The following is a 12,515-nucleotide window of genomic DNA, read 5'->3' as shown; positions in this document are numbered from 1 at the left end:
ATTGTGTCTATTTCTGTCAATTAAAAAGCAAATCTGACAGATTTAGTGGGTTTTTATTGTTATTATCATTGATATATCAATGATTGCTAAGTCATTACGCCTAGGGCTGGATGATAATTCAATAACAATATATATTGATCGATAGACGTATATTAATGATAGAAAAAAGGGTCAGTAAAAAGTTCAATGGAATAACAGTTTTCCTTCCTCTTGCATTCTAGCCATATAGGTTAATATTACAGTCATAACATCCTCCCAACCAATCACAACGCAGACCCAGGAACAGAGCTCCGCCCTCTTCAAAGAGTTCAGAGAGCATGTGTTCTTTTTTACACATTTTTCACCCTAGTCCCGGTGTCCCACAAACTGAAACAAAGCCCCACATTTGTCTGGGTCACATTCTGAAAAGAGTTTGATGTAAAGCAACACTGTACAAGCAAGTCACACAAAAACAGCTGAAAAAGCCTCCTGCCGAAACTATGAACTCGATTTTACTCAAAGCCAAAAATACCTGCCAGACACAGACAAGGTTCAGAAACCCTTGAACAGTATTTAACTTCACGCAAAAGTTTAATAACGTGTTTCTTTAAAAAAGTGTTTTTTTTTTTGAAGAACAATTTTAATAAACTTTTTAAAAGCTCAGTATCAAGTTTGCACAGTCCTGACCTGTGACAGTCCTGACCACGTGCATCAGAAATTACCCCCAACATTAAAGTCATTGTTTTCAATCATGTCCTGTAATCCACTAGAAGTGTGTGCCTTTATCCCTTTGCTTCTAAAAAATACCAAATTGACCAAGAAAAGAGAACTGCAGATATTGTGTTTAAAATAAAACAGGATTAGCAAGATATTGTCGGGCATTTCGTTGATGGAAAAATGTTTTTATTACAAGTCCGATTTCATGGCATGAGATTTATGCATGGCTTAGGTTGTTCTAACATTATTTTGCTGAGATGCAATATTTCACGGTTGCTTAGCAATGCACTTCAGGCACAAGTTATTTCACTAAGATCTGTAAAAAAAAATGGATATGGTACAATTCATAAAACTGGCCATTAAAAACCCCGTTTATGCGCAGGGATTGAATTTACTTAGGCCAGCCTCTCCTCACCATTTAAATTTTTGGACTTGAGACTCTGATGACTCACATCAAAAGGTTTTCTTGTTGACAGTGTTCTGCTAACATTAAAAATAGATGTCCCTCACCTTTAATGAAGCGTGAGCCTCGGGGCTTTCTGTTCAGAGCAGGACTTCAAAGTTTGCTGACCTTGTTATGAAAGAGAATATCCAAAACTCCTCCTGTCCTCCAGGACCTTTCATCAGTTCAGATTTCATGACCTAAACACACGTGCCAAAATTCAATACATAAAGTGTTTATGGGGTTCATCATTGTAAATAATCAAAAGGAAAGGAGCTTGAGGGAATGCATTGTAAGTTCTCCACCCTGGGCGCTAAATTAGGCTGTTCCTTGGGTCTTGTGAATGCTCCTAATTAACAGTAACCATCATGTTTTTGGTGTTTAACTAAACTGATAGAGCGAAAACCTGTAAACAAAAACAGAAGATGAGATACAAGAATTAATAAAAATAACTGTTAGTAACGCTTCGTTTTGATATCTTAACAGTCTTGCAAGTGCAATGTTGTATTGTGCCTTTTTTTTTCCTTTTCACATAAGAATGCTCTTCAACACATTATGAAATATACCCAATGATATTAATGCAAACAAAACACAGGTCTTATTTATAAACTATTGGGAGGAATCTATATAAAACATTGTAAGACATCTATAAGAAAAGTGAATGTACACATAAGAAACTGAAACAAAATACATATGTAACCGATGTTGAATCAATCAATAGTCATCAATTTTAGATGTGTTTCCCATTTTACAGCTGCATTTTTATTGAGTGATGTTATTTTGGTGTTTTATTTGTTTTTTACATGTTTTATACACTTAAAAAGTTGTTTTTTTCCCTTTCTTTCTTGTTACACATTTTGTGTTAAAACATTTATACTTTTTTTTCTCAAGAATCTGTCCAAATGCAACTTGGTACTTCCTATTTTTGTTGTCAAAACTAAGGCATTTGTTTTCCTTCTTTTGCTGCAGAAATGGGTAAATATAAAACTAACATAATCAAATAGGTGTTCAAAATCCATTAAGTTATAATCAGTCAGTATTTTGAGATCATGGTGTATTTCTGAAATTGACTGTACAGAAGCCTGGCGGAAATTTTATAGGTGTAAAGATACATGTTACGTTGTGAAATCATCTGTTTACTCCAGTTTCCAGAGTAAGTTTTATGATGCTACTTGGGAATTTAAGCCTTTATAAAATAATGCAAGCGTCACTTGTTGATTAATATGCCACATTGCAGCTCTTGAACTGGTTGTAAAAGTGTGCATTCCTGTTGGACCACAGTGAAGAGAAAACAACATTTCTGTTTATTTTGTCATTATGGAAAATACAAGACTCTACGCAGTGAGGCAAACCACTTTCCCAGGCAACATACAAATGGATTAATAAGCAGGGTTCTAAAATCATGTGCACATGTTCTTGTAGAGTGCCTGTTTACTTCAGTAGCAGGCCACCTGGAAGTCTGCTTTATGTCCTGCCCTTTAAAAGCCCACATTTAACCAGAAATGGTCCATGCAAACGACCTCATGAATGTTGATGTACAGTAATAGGATGGCTGACTGGTGGCTTCTGACAGCTGAGAGACAGAAAAGGGAAGACAGAAAGATGAATGTCAGGGGCAGAAGATGAAAGTCAGGCAGGCAGATACTGCGGTGCAGAGGAGCCACAGTTTCCTCATAGTTCTGTGACACTCACCCCCCTGTTCGTACTGTGGCAGCAATTGTTCATTATGCGTTAAAGTCAAAAGGGTTATCCCATTATAATTACAACATGATGAGTGCTTGTTTTACAACTCACCCAAAGTGACCGTTATAGTAAAATCTTCAACACTATGATCTGCTGATTTAGATAATTTCAGCTAAATGGATCATCATTCAGAGGTATGATGGTGCTTTCAAGCCTTATGAGAGCACTAAAACGGTCTCTTGACTAATTTCCCACCATCAAATTAGTCCCTGCTGATTCACCTACTGTACAGCATCATCCAAACGATGGTTTCATGTCATGACATTTAAAGTCCTAAATGTCCTTCTTGCTAAATGTTGATGAATGTATTTAACATTTTATGGTTGCAAATAGTGTCCAATTAAATCCTAGACGGCTCACCTTTCAGAGAAGAAAACTTCAATGTTGTCCTACATAAAGCAGAGTACAGCCCAGCAAGAGGCAATATTGTAGCCTTCCAAGTTCCTTTTCGAGCCATTGCGCTTTATAAAGTTGCAGAACAATTGCTTTGGTGGATTTCAAACTGTCTCTTAAAGAATTTTACAAGTGATGTGAGAACGAACACAGCATGCAGACAAAATACTTAGCTGTTTGTGGAGTATGTCATGCTCTGCACTGATTGTTACATTCTAGAGAAATGACAAGGATATCAAATTCAACCAAACAGTGTGGTTAATCACACAGTGTGGTTAATGGGAGGCTATTTCCATAATAATGAACGATAGTAAACGGCCAAAGGCGGACAGCTGCACGATCCCCAGGAACTAAACATAGTCAAACTACTGGAGATTGTGATATTTACTGTCTAACATCATTACAACCCTTACATAAGCAAAGACTCCAAGTTCAGGATGAGAAATCTGTACATTTAAACTACTTTTCAACACTGAAAAAAATATAACCTTGATGAGTTGTGAAAAATGGTGATTAGATATGTCACTGTTTCATAAAGTTGTCATAGTCCAACTTCTTCACTTAGTCAGTTTGTTAACATCAGAAAGGCTTTGTGTCATCAAACAAGAGGTTGCAGTGAGAGAAAATTATGTTGTTCCTCTCAGGATGACTTATTTTTTTTGTCACTCTACATTTTTGGTAAAGTTTGCACTGGACTGTTTTTGTTCTGGTGATAATTAGCGAGCTGGACACTCAGTTTGTTTTAATCTCTTTTCAAGAAATGGTTGAACATCAACCAGCTTTGTCAACACCCGCATCAATTATAGGATTGAAGCAACTATTTTAAAGAACATTTAGATTTTTGTTACTTTGAGGGTGTGTTCTGGGTTTCAGAGTCCTTAGATGAAATGAAAAGTATGTCTTCTAAAACTGTTATCATGTAAATAAATTAGAATAAAAATAAATGCATGCAAGTTCAGCGGCATTAAATGCATCCCAGTTACCGACTGTTTTCACCTCAGATAGGGGGAACAAATCCCCCTCAGCCCTGCCTGTTCAGAATTCCTTGTACTTCTTTCAGGGATGAGTAATTGTTCAGCTGTGGACCCAACGGGTCAGTGTTACACTCTAGGGTCTTTTCATGGTTGTAACCTCAGCAGAGATGTTGCAGAACCTAAATCAGGCGAAGGCACCTTATAAAAGTGACTGCAGTGTTGGCCGGTGATAATATTTGACTGTTTTGCCCCAGAACAGAAAATATCGAACAACAGCTTCAGTGATATCCTTTTATTTTTATGGAAGTAAAATGTGTACACCCACCAATCAAGGGTCTATAACAGCGTTCTCTCTTGATAAGTTGGTTTAATGTAACCTTAACCTTCAACATATGGTTTTATCTGGGTTAGGATCTTACATGCAAATGCTTCAATGACCCGAGTGCAGGAATGCATTCCAATCGATTGCATTGATTTAAGAGTTTAAACGAAAAACTTAGCTTTGCCTCAACTAAACCTTGCATGACAGCAGAAATAAGCCACAAAGTAATCTTTTTTATTGCAGCTAAGGACGCCCTTTTTCACCCCTTGAGATAAAACCTGTCCCCTACATTTGATTCAGTTTTTCTTGAACATTTATGCTTGAGAGGCTAAAGTCTGGGTTTGCTAGAGATTCCTACTACACATCACAGACTACATGACAGATTGTAACAGTACAGATTTCCCTTGCCAAAATGTGCACTGAACCCTGTCGTTTCCCAGTTTTTAAAGCTTTTTTTTAAGTCTATCTACCAGGAGGTTTTCAAATTTGAGATGCAGTGCCTGTAACATAAATGTTTAATAGTTAATCCATATCTTGCAATATTATGGAGTAAATACCCAGTGAACTCTGAGACACATATGCAAAAGCTTCCCTAGGTTTGATATGCCTCAAAAGGATCTTCAATCCAAAAAATGTTTACCATTCAGCTTTGAGATGCCTCTTGTTCGCATGAACCTTGAACCTTGTTTGCCCCCAACAGCGAACTTTGGGCCATGACAACCTGCATGCCATTGCAGAAAAATATTCTGCTGCCATGGTATTAAATGTATTTCATTATGCACTGTTCTGGTCCAAAATGAGTAATGTATATTTTATTATCTTATGCTTCACTGAAACTGTAAGCACTTTAGTTCCTGTTACTGGGTGATTCCAAATAGGAGCTAATTAAATTTACACCCTGAAGCTAGAGCACTAGTAGCATTAGCATAGTCTCATCTGCTCTGCCTGCATTATTGAATTATTTAAGAAAAACACAAAATGGTGTTATTTTTAGGTAGAGCTCCCATTTTGCAAAGATCAGTTCTTTTCACTGCACCAACAAATATGCGTTGTGGGAAGTTGGCTCGATCTGTTCTGAAATCTAATTCTTAGATACTATGGTTTTACTATTAGGGCTGGACGACAATTCAATCACAATATATATATCGATCGATAGACGTATATCGATGATAGAAATAAAGGGTCAAAAAAATGTTCAATAGAACAGTTTTCCTTCCTTCTTCATTCTAGCCTATCATGTAGGTTAATACTGCAGTCATTACATCCTCCCAACCAATCAGAAATGCAGACCAAGGAACGCTCAACCCCCTTCAAAGAGTTCAGAAAGCACACGTTCTTTTTTCTTCTTTAGAAACTTGCAGTTTTGGTAAAAAGTTGGCTGAATAAAGGGTTGAGTTTTAATTGAGTGTTTGTTGCTAAGCAACAGCATAAAATGGCCCAGGGCTGCACTTAAAATATATGTTTTGGATTTGTTGATAATTATTGATATCGATCAATATGATTTCTATTTTATCGATATGTTTTTTTTTTCTATATCGACCAGCCCTATTTACTGCACTTGCAAAAGTATCTAAAATACTTTTAAATAAACATCTGTAACATAATTGCTTTTACTTAAAGCAATAACATAGGAAATAAGTTTACTGTTCTGAAAAAACATTTATACTAATAACATTGCCTGCGAGATGAATTATCACGGTATTTGTGCGTTCACAAACACACGAGAATCCATCTTGTACCACTCCGGCTTCAACCATTTGTGTCCAAAATGGTTTGGGCCAATCACGTTGCAGTATTGTGGTTTAAGTAGGGACATACCAGCTGTGATGAAAGCGAGAGCTGCCAAGCCTACGACTGAACCAGGAGCAGGAGGACGGAGGAGGACGCACATGTAGCTGCTGCTATTAGATCTGTTTGGTAAGAATCCACAATTTCTTCTTTGACAGAAGAACAGCAAGAATTGCATTGACTAGCTTACTTCTTGTGGTTTCTCATGATATGTGCTGCTTACTCTGTAATTTGATACTGTGATTGGCTAAAATCCACCTTTGGTAGGTGGGCTCTAGGTGTCGCTTCGCCCAATCAGCTTGGACAGTTCTGCTAAATGTTCCTCCTTTCCCAAAACAGATTCAATAGGAGCAGCATTGATAATGTGCAGAACATAGAGCACTACACATTATCATTCTGGCTGGCCAGGTTAATATACTGATATGTAGAATATAAAATAATGGAGGGAAATAGGTGTGCACAACTTTAAAAAGAAAAAAAAGCGTAGCTGATTGGGTGCACGGTTCTGGAATAACACAAAACATCTGTCATCAGCTTGAAAATATGGTTTTTCAAGCTGATGACAGCATGTAGCCGAAACGCCTTCTCTTGCCCCTGATAAAATTTATGAAATACCTGAGAGTGCTGGTTATCAAGATTTTTTTTAGAATAAACCTGTGCTAAATCTATGTGTGGTTTTCCTCCAGGCGCGATGGGTGGCAGTAGCTTAAAAGGGGACATATCATGCTTTTTAATTCCTTCCATTTCACATTTGAATGAATCAGTGGTGCTGATGTGTCATTAGGGCACAGTGGTCTGTATATAAAGTGAAACTGCAATGCTTTGGTCTGGATTCCTTGTCATTGCTGCCCCACAGCCCGTCTTTTACCCTTGTTCTAAGGTGTGTCTAAGAGCAACTTTAAATGCAAAGGAGGCACTTCACCTCCCGCCCTTAAAAGGCAGTGTTACCTGCCGTCAAAGCCATTTCAGTGCCGTTAACATTTGGACTTCCTACTAATTCAACAAAAGCTCTGGGCTTAGGTTTACTTGTACACTTGTACATGCCAGTGTCTTGTTAAAAGCTTTGAGATGCAACAGTGGGAATTGTCCTGACTGTCCCTCAGCCTGACAGTAATGCTTGATCAGAGGCTCCGCTTTTTTTTTTTTTCCAAGAGAGAAAACAGGCTCCGCATTAGCTGTCAGAAATCCATTGACTGACGCACAACCACTTTCTCAGAAAGACAGCAAATTGCAACTGCACGCAATGTGCCTGCGCTCAGCTTACGTGCGTGTTTGTGTTCCTGTTACTGTGACAGAGGCAGAAAGATGAGAAAATGTCTCGCTGGTCCTCGCTTGTTTGTTCCAAGGTTTAAGGAGGATTTATACCTCTGAAGTGAGGGAGTTTTACTTTGGGAGCCTCCAACAATGACAGGGTTTTAAGCAGAGAAGCAGAACTAAAAAAAAAAAAAAAAAAAGAATTTGAAAACTTTTTTTCTGACACTTTTATGTGTTTGCCATGTCTGTGAATGGAAGCATTAAAGCTTGGGGTCCTGAAATCACCCCTGGCCTACCTTCTCCAAAAACATGTAAGCAGCTGGACTCAGGGGGAAGATGGTTTCAATCTCCCCCGGTTAATCAAGGTTAGCACTTGCATATTTTCTGGTGATACTGTAAATGTCTGGGTTTGAGATGTTTGTGTTACGTCTGCTCTGGTCAGCTGATTTAGCAGAGCGTGAGGAGGCGGGCACAGATTCGGAGGCTGGGAGCAGACAAGGTGGCAGTTTTTTATCCAATAAGTAATTGGGCAATGATATTTTTTCCCACAACACTGTCCTCAGAACAGACTAGTGCCTCCTTGCAGAATGATAAAGGTCTCAATGTTCCCTTAAACAAAACTTTTACAAGTGGGAGCACATAGTATATCCTCAAAATAAGTATGCTGTAGAGATATGAGCCATGTTGATTTATTATAATAATTATAAACTGAAATAAGTTACATAATCTGTCAATAACTATTCTGATCAACAAATCCTGCCTTTCTGTGGAGCATCCCTGTTTCATAAAAAAAGCAGTTTCAAGAGATTTCTGTTTATTTATTTTTTTGCTTATTTAAATTAGGTTTCTTTTTCCAAACGTTACCGTTACGTGTTGCTTCCCTTTCCTCTTATACTCATTGAGCCAGGCTGTAACACAACAAACAGATTAATCAACAGAGGAAAGATTGATTAGACTAAATCGCTAATCCACTATTACAGATTTTAAAATAACTGTTAACTCCATCCAAGAACATTAAACTGATTCAAAGTCTAAAAGGATCAAGAGTTTGACAGTCTCTTAGGAGCTCACAGACAGGGATTTCATGGCCTAGTTCTAAAATGTTTGTCCTGCTTTAATCTAAAAGGTCAGGTAAAACTGAGGAAGGGAGGTGAAATTAAGATTTGGAACCAACTTTGAATCTGTCAACTTTCAGCACCAGAACCACTCCAGCAGAATATGACAATGAGGGCTAACTGGGTCAGACATAGGCTGTGTACCATTCTCTGAACCAACTTGAATCAAGTCTCCTCCATCTTCGGTGTGAGGTAAAATAGTTTGGAATGCATGCTTCCTGAAAATAAATGACAGCAAATCAGATTTCATAACAAATTAAAACATTTTGTAGTAAGTTATACTTGATTTTTACAACAGAAAAATGTTTGTGCACTACTGTCATTTTGCTATCCCGTTTAGTTAGAAGTGCAGAAGCAGCTGGGAAATATATTAAAGGTGTGAACTTAATGCAATTGCAAAAGAAAATAATTTGAGAACAATACCCTATGGAGTTAAAATGTAAAAAAAAAAAAAAAAAAAAAGTTTTGTAAGTGACCAGAGAACCATGGTCATTTGGTTGCCCCTGTCTCTCCCCAGCATTCGTATATACAATCTCCTGGGCTGTTTCATGACATTATTGTAAAAAGTCACCTGAGCATCTTTCTTGGTCTGCCTCTGTTAATCTGTTTGTGCTCCAGATTTTGTAATGAATAAATAATCCATTTGCACTATTCTATTTTATTATCTTAGAGCTGAAGCAACAGTTTCAGGGAAGTTCCCCTGTTGTCTCCTGTGCTTTGCAGTCTTCTCTGGGGACCCAGCAGCATCCCTGGAGGGCACACTTAACTCCCCTCCTTTGTCAAGCCGTACCTGACAATCCTGGTGCTCTGGAGAGGTTTGCTTTAGTTTGTCCCTTTCTTTAACACACAGTTTAAATGGATGTGCTAATAAAAAATGTGTGCAGATGAATCAGGTGTGTTAAAGCACAGACACATCTAAAGCACTGAGTGGCCTCCAAGGACTGTGAAATCCTGGCATCTGTTGCTAGGGAAACAGGGACATTTTTCATTAAAAGTCACCACTTTAAGTTAATAGTTTAGACAGACTTGAATACCCGCTAGTTCCCAAAGCTGTGCAGACCTCTCACCAAAAAAAAAACTGTTCTTCTGTACCGAGATCATACAATTCCTGCCTTATATTGTTCAAATGTCATAATCTGAAGGATTTTAGGTTTAGTTAAAATCCTTTTTTTTACTCTGATTTAAGTGTGTCGTATTTTTACATTTTCAAGTGTTAATCCTCCACTCTCTGCCTCAAACTCCTGCTCTTCGACAGCTGCTCATTTACACCTGTGTGTCGTTCAGTTATCTCACTCCACAATATAAACGCTCCTTTGTTCAGTTGCTCCATTGTCCATCTGTTGTTGTTGCCACCTGTCTGTTCCTGCGGTTGCCCAGGTTTTGGCTAAAACCTTATTCATACCTCGTGTCTCCAACTCTGTATTTGGGTCCATTGCCACAAAACAGGTACTAAATTTCACCAACATAATGGTAAACCTCTTTCTTCCTGCAAAAGCAGTATGCTATATGGGATTTTCGGGAAATATTATGTTATTCAAGTCTGATGCAATGTTAGAGAAAGGTTGAGTTAATCTTTTGGGTCCTGACATTACAGAGCAGTCCACACACCTGAGCAATATTCAGTCGAGGTAAAAATGACTCTTGTTTGCCTTGAAAACATTTTATGCTCTATTGTCAGGCGTTCTCACTGTGCTGAATTTGAGTGAGAACGCTTCAAATATTATTTTTCATCCCCTAAAACTAAAACCTGAGCCCCTGACTCAGCAAAGATAGTGCCCAGTGTTTTTTTTTTTTTTTTTTGTTTTTTGTTTTCTTTTGTTTTTTTTGTTGCTTTTTACCAATTTTAGCTCTATAAAGAATAGAACTGGTTTGCCGCATCAAGTCTAAACTGTGTAAAGCCTGGCTGGTTCATGGAAAGCAAAGCTTGCTCATTTACAGGTCATACCAGTTTTTAATTAAGTTTTATGTAAATATATTTACATAAAATCAGCATTGTTTTTTTTTTTCATTTTGCAAAGTTATGGCTTTAATAGAATAAACCCTAAGAAACATTTATTGCTTATCAATGGAGCTTTTTTAAAAATTGATTCCCAACTGTGAGTTGTATCACTTAGTGAGGACAAAACCACAACACTTCTACCAGAACTGTAAACTGTCCTTATAGTTCTCTTCACTCTTCCCTTCAGCACTAGAGCTCCCTCGGATTACTTGGAGTTCCTTAATTTCAGAAGCTTTTACAAACAACAGCTGCTCTAAATGGAACCAATACGTTTTAACACTAATCTCACCCCTGCAAGTGAGATGGGAGGTCTGAGCGCCTCATTGGCTTTATGAAGATAGGATTTGCTAAGGTGTCCCCTTCCATCCTCTCCACAGATGTCAGTAATTAGGTTGACAGTTTTCTGGTGTAAGGACTCAAATGTTTGCTTATGGAAATTGCGTGGAATGCTTTTTCAGTTAAATGAGGAGTGGCCATGATGTTGTTTATGATTATGTCTCCAAATGTCTTTCCAAAACTTTCCACTTAGAGCCAAGCAGAGGAAAATGAACAAAAACAGAACAAATTAACCGATGGTTAGCTCTTACAAATCTAATTGTGAGAAGGCTAATGGCATAAAGATCCACTCAGTGGTGCTTTCTTGCTGAAACAGGACCGGGTATTAGCCAACAGGGTGTTGTTGCCACTTGCGGACACTTGCATTTATGCAGCACCTATGAGACCTGGAATAGTCTTTGTCACGTTAAGTGCTAAATAATCCGTGGTTATGTAGGGTCCTAAAACGAACTCCAGTTGGAGGCCCAGTTCTATTCAAGCCAACCGCCATTACTGCTCCTCTGTCCTCATTCTGAAATTTTCATGCTTAATCTTATTTTAAATACTTTTCTTTTAATTCGGCATTTACCAAAACTCGTTTAAAAGTCAAGTCAGGAGCATTTTTTTTGTTTGTTTGTTTTATTGCTTTTCTTCCATCTTTTGCTTTTAGCTTGACAGTCATATTTGTTACATTGCATTTACACTGGTTCTAAGAATGTTATGTGCTGAAATTAGCTTCCTCTGGAGGATGGCTGGCTTCAGTATACTGATTGCAGGATTAACTTTACTAAACACGAGACTCCATCAGACATGAAAGGAGACAGGCCACATTAATGAAATAACAACTTGTCTGTGTATATAACCGGGTAAACTGATCTGGATGCCTACTAGCTGTTTTGCTCTTCTTTGCAGATTTTTACAGGCACATCCCATTTGAATAGAACCTAGGAGAGACCCAGATTTTGCTTGAGGGGCTATAAATATCCCTTCTGGCCATAAAATGCCCCAGTGTCCCTGGAATGAGCTGGAGAGTGTCATAGGAAAGAGGGATATCTAGGTTTCCCTCCTGGACCTTTGACATCTGCAACACAATCTCAGATAAAGCGAAGGCAGTGCATGAATGGCTATATATATTGCTTCGGTTTTAATTTTGAAGATATTATTTCTGTAGTAATTTCATAAAGCTTTCTATATAACTCAGCTGAAATTCTATGGTACTTCTCAGAGGGTGGAAATTATCAGAGAGGACAGTCCGGTTTTCATCTTTCTTTAAATTTATAATAGTTTCACACCATTTTTGGTTGCGGTAATATATTAAAGTGCACAAAGTGTAATAATATTTGATGGTTAAATGTCCAATCATCAACAACGTTTTATACTACATATATATATATATATATATATATATATATATATATATATATATATATATATATATATATATATATATATATATATCAGTGGATCTAGCACG

This window comes from Fundulus heteroclitus, chromosome 9 (assembly GCF_011125445.2).
Source record: "Fundulus heteroclitus isolate FHET01 chromosome 9, MU-UCD_Fhet_4.1, whole genome shotgun sequence".
In the NCBI taxonomy this organism is placed as follows: domain Eukaryota; kingdom Metazoa; phylum Chordata; class Actinopteri; order Cyprinodontiformes; family Fundulidae; genus Fundulus; species Fundulus heteroclitus.
The sequence above is the reverse complement of the archived record's forward strand: the minus strand, read 5'-3'. Positions refer to the sequence as shown.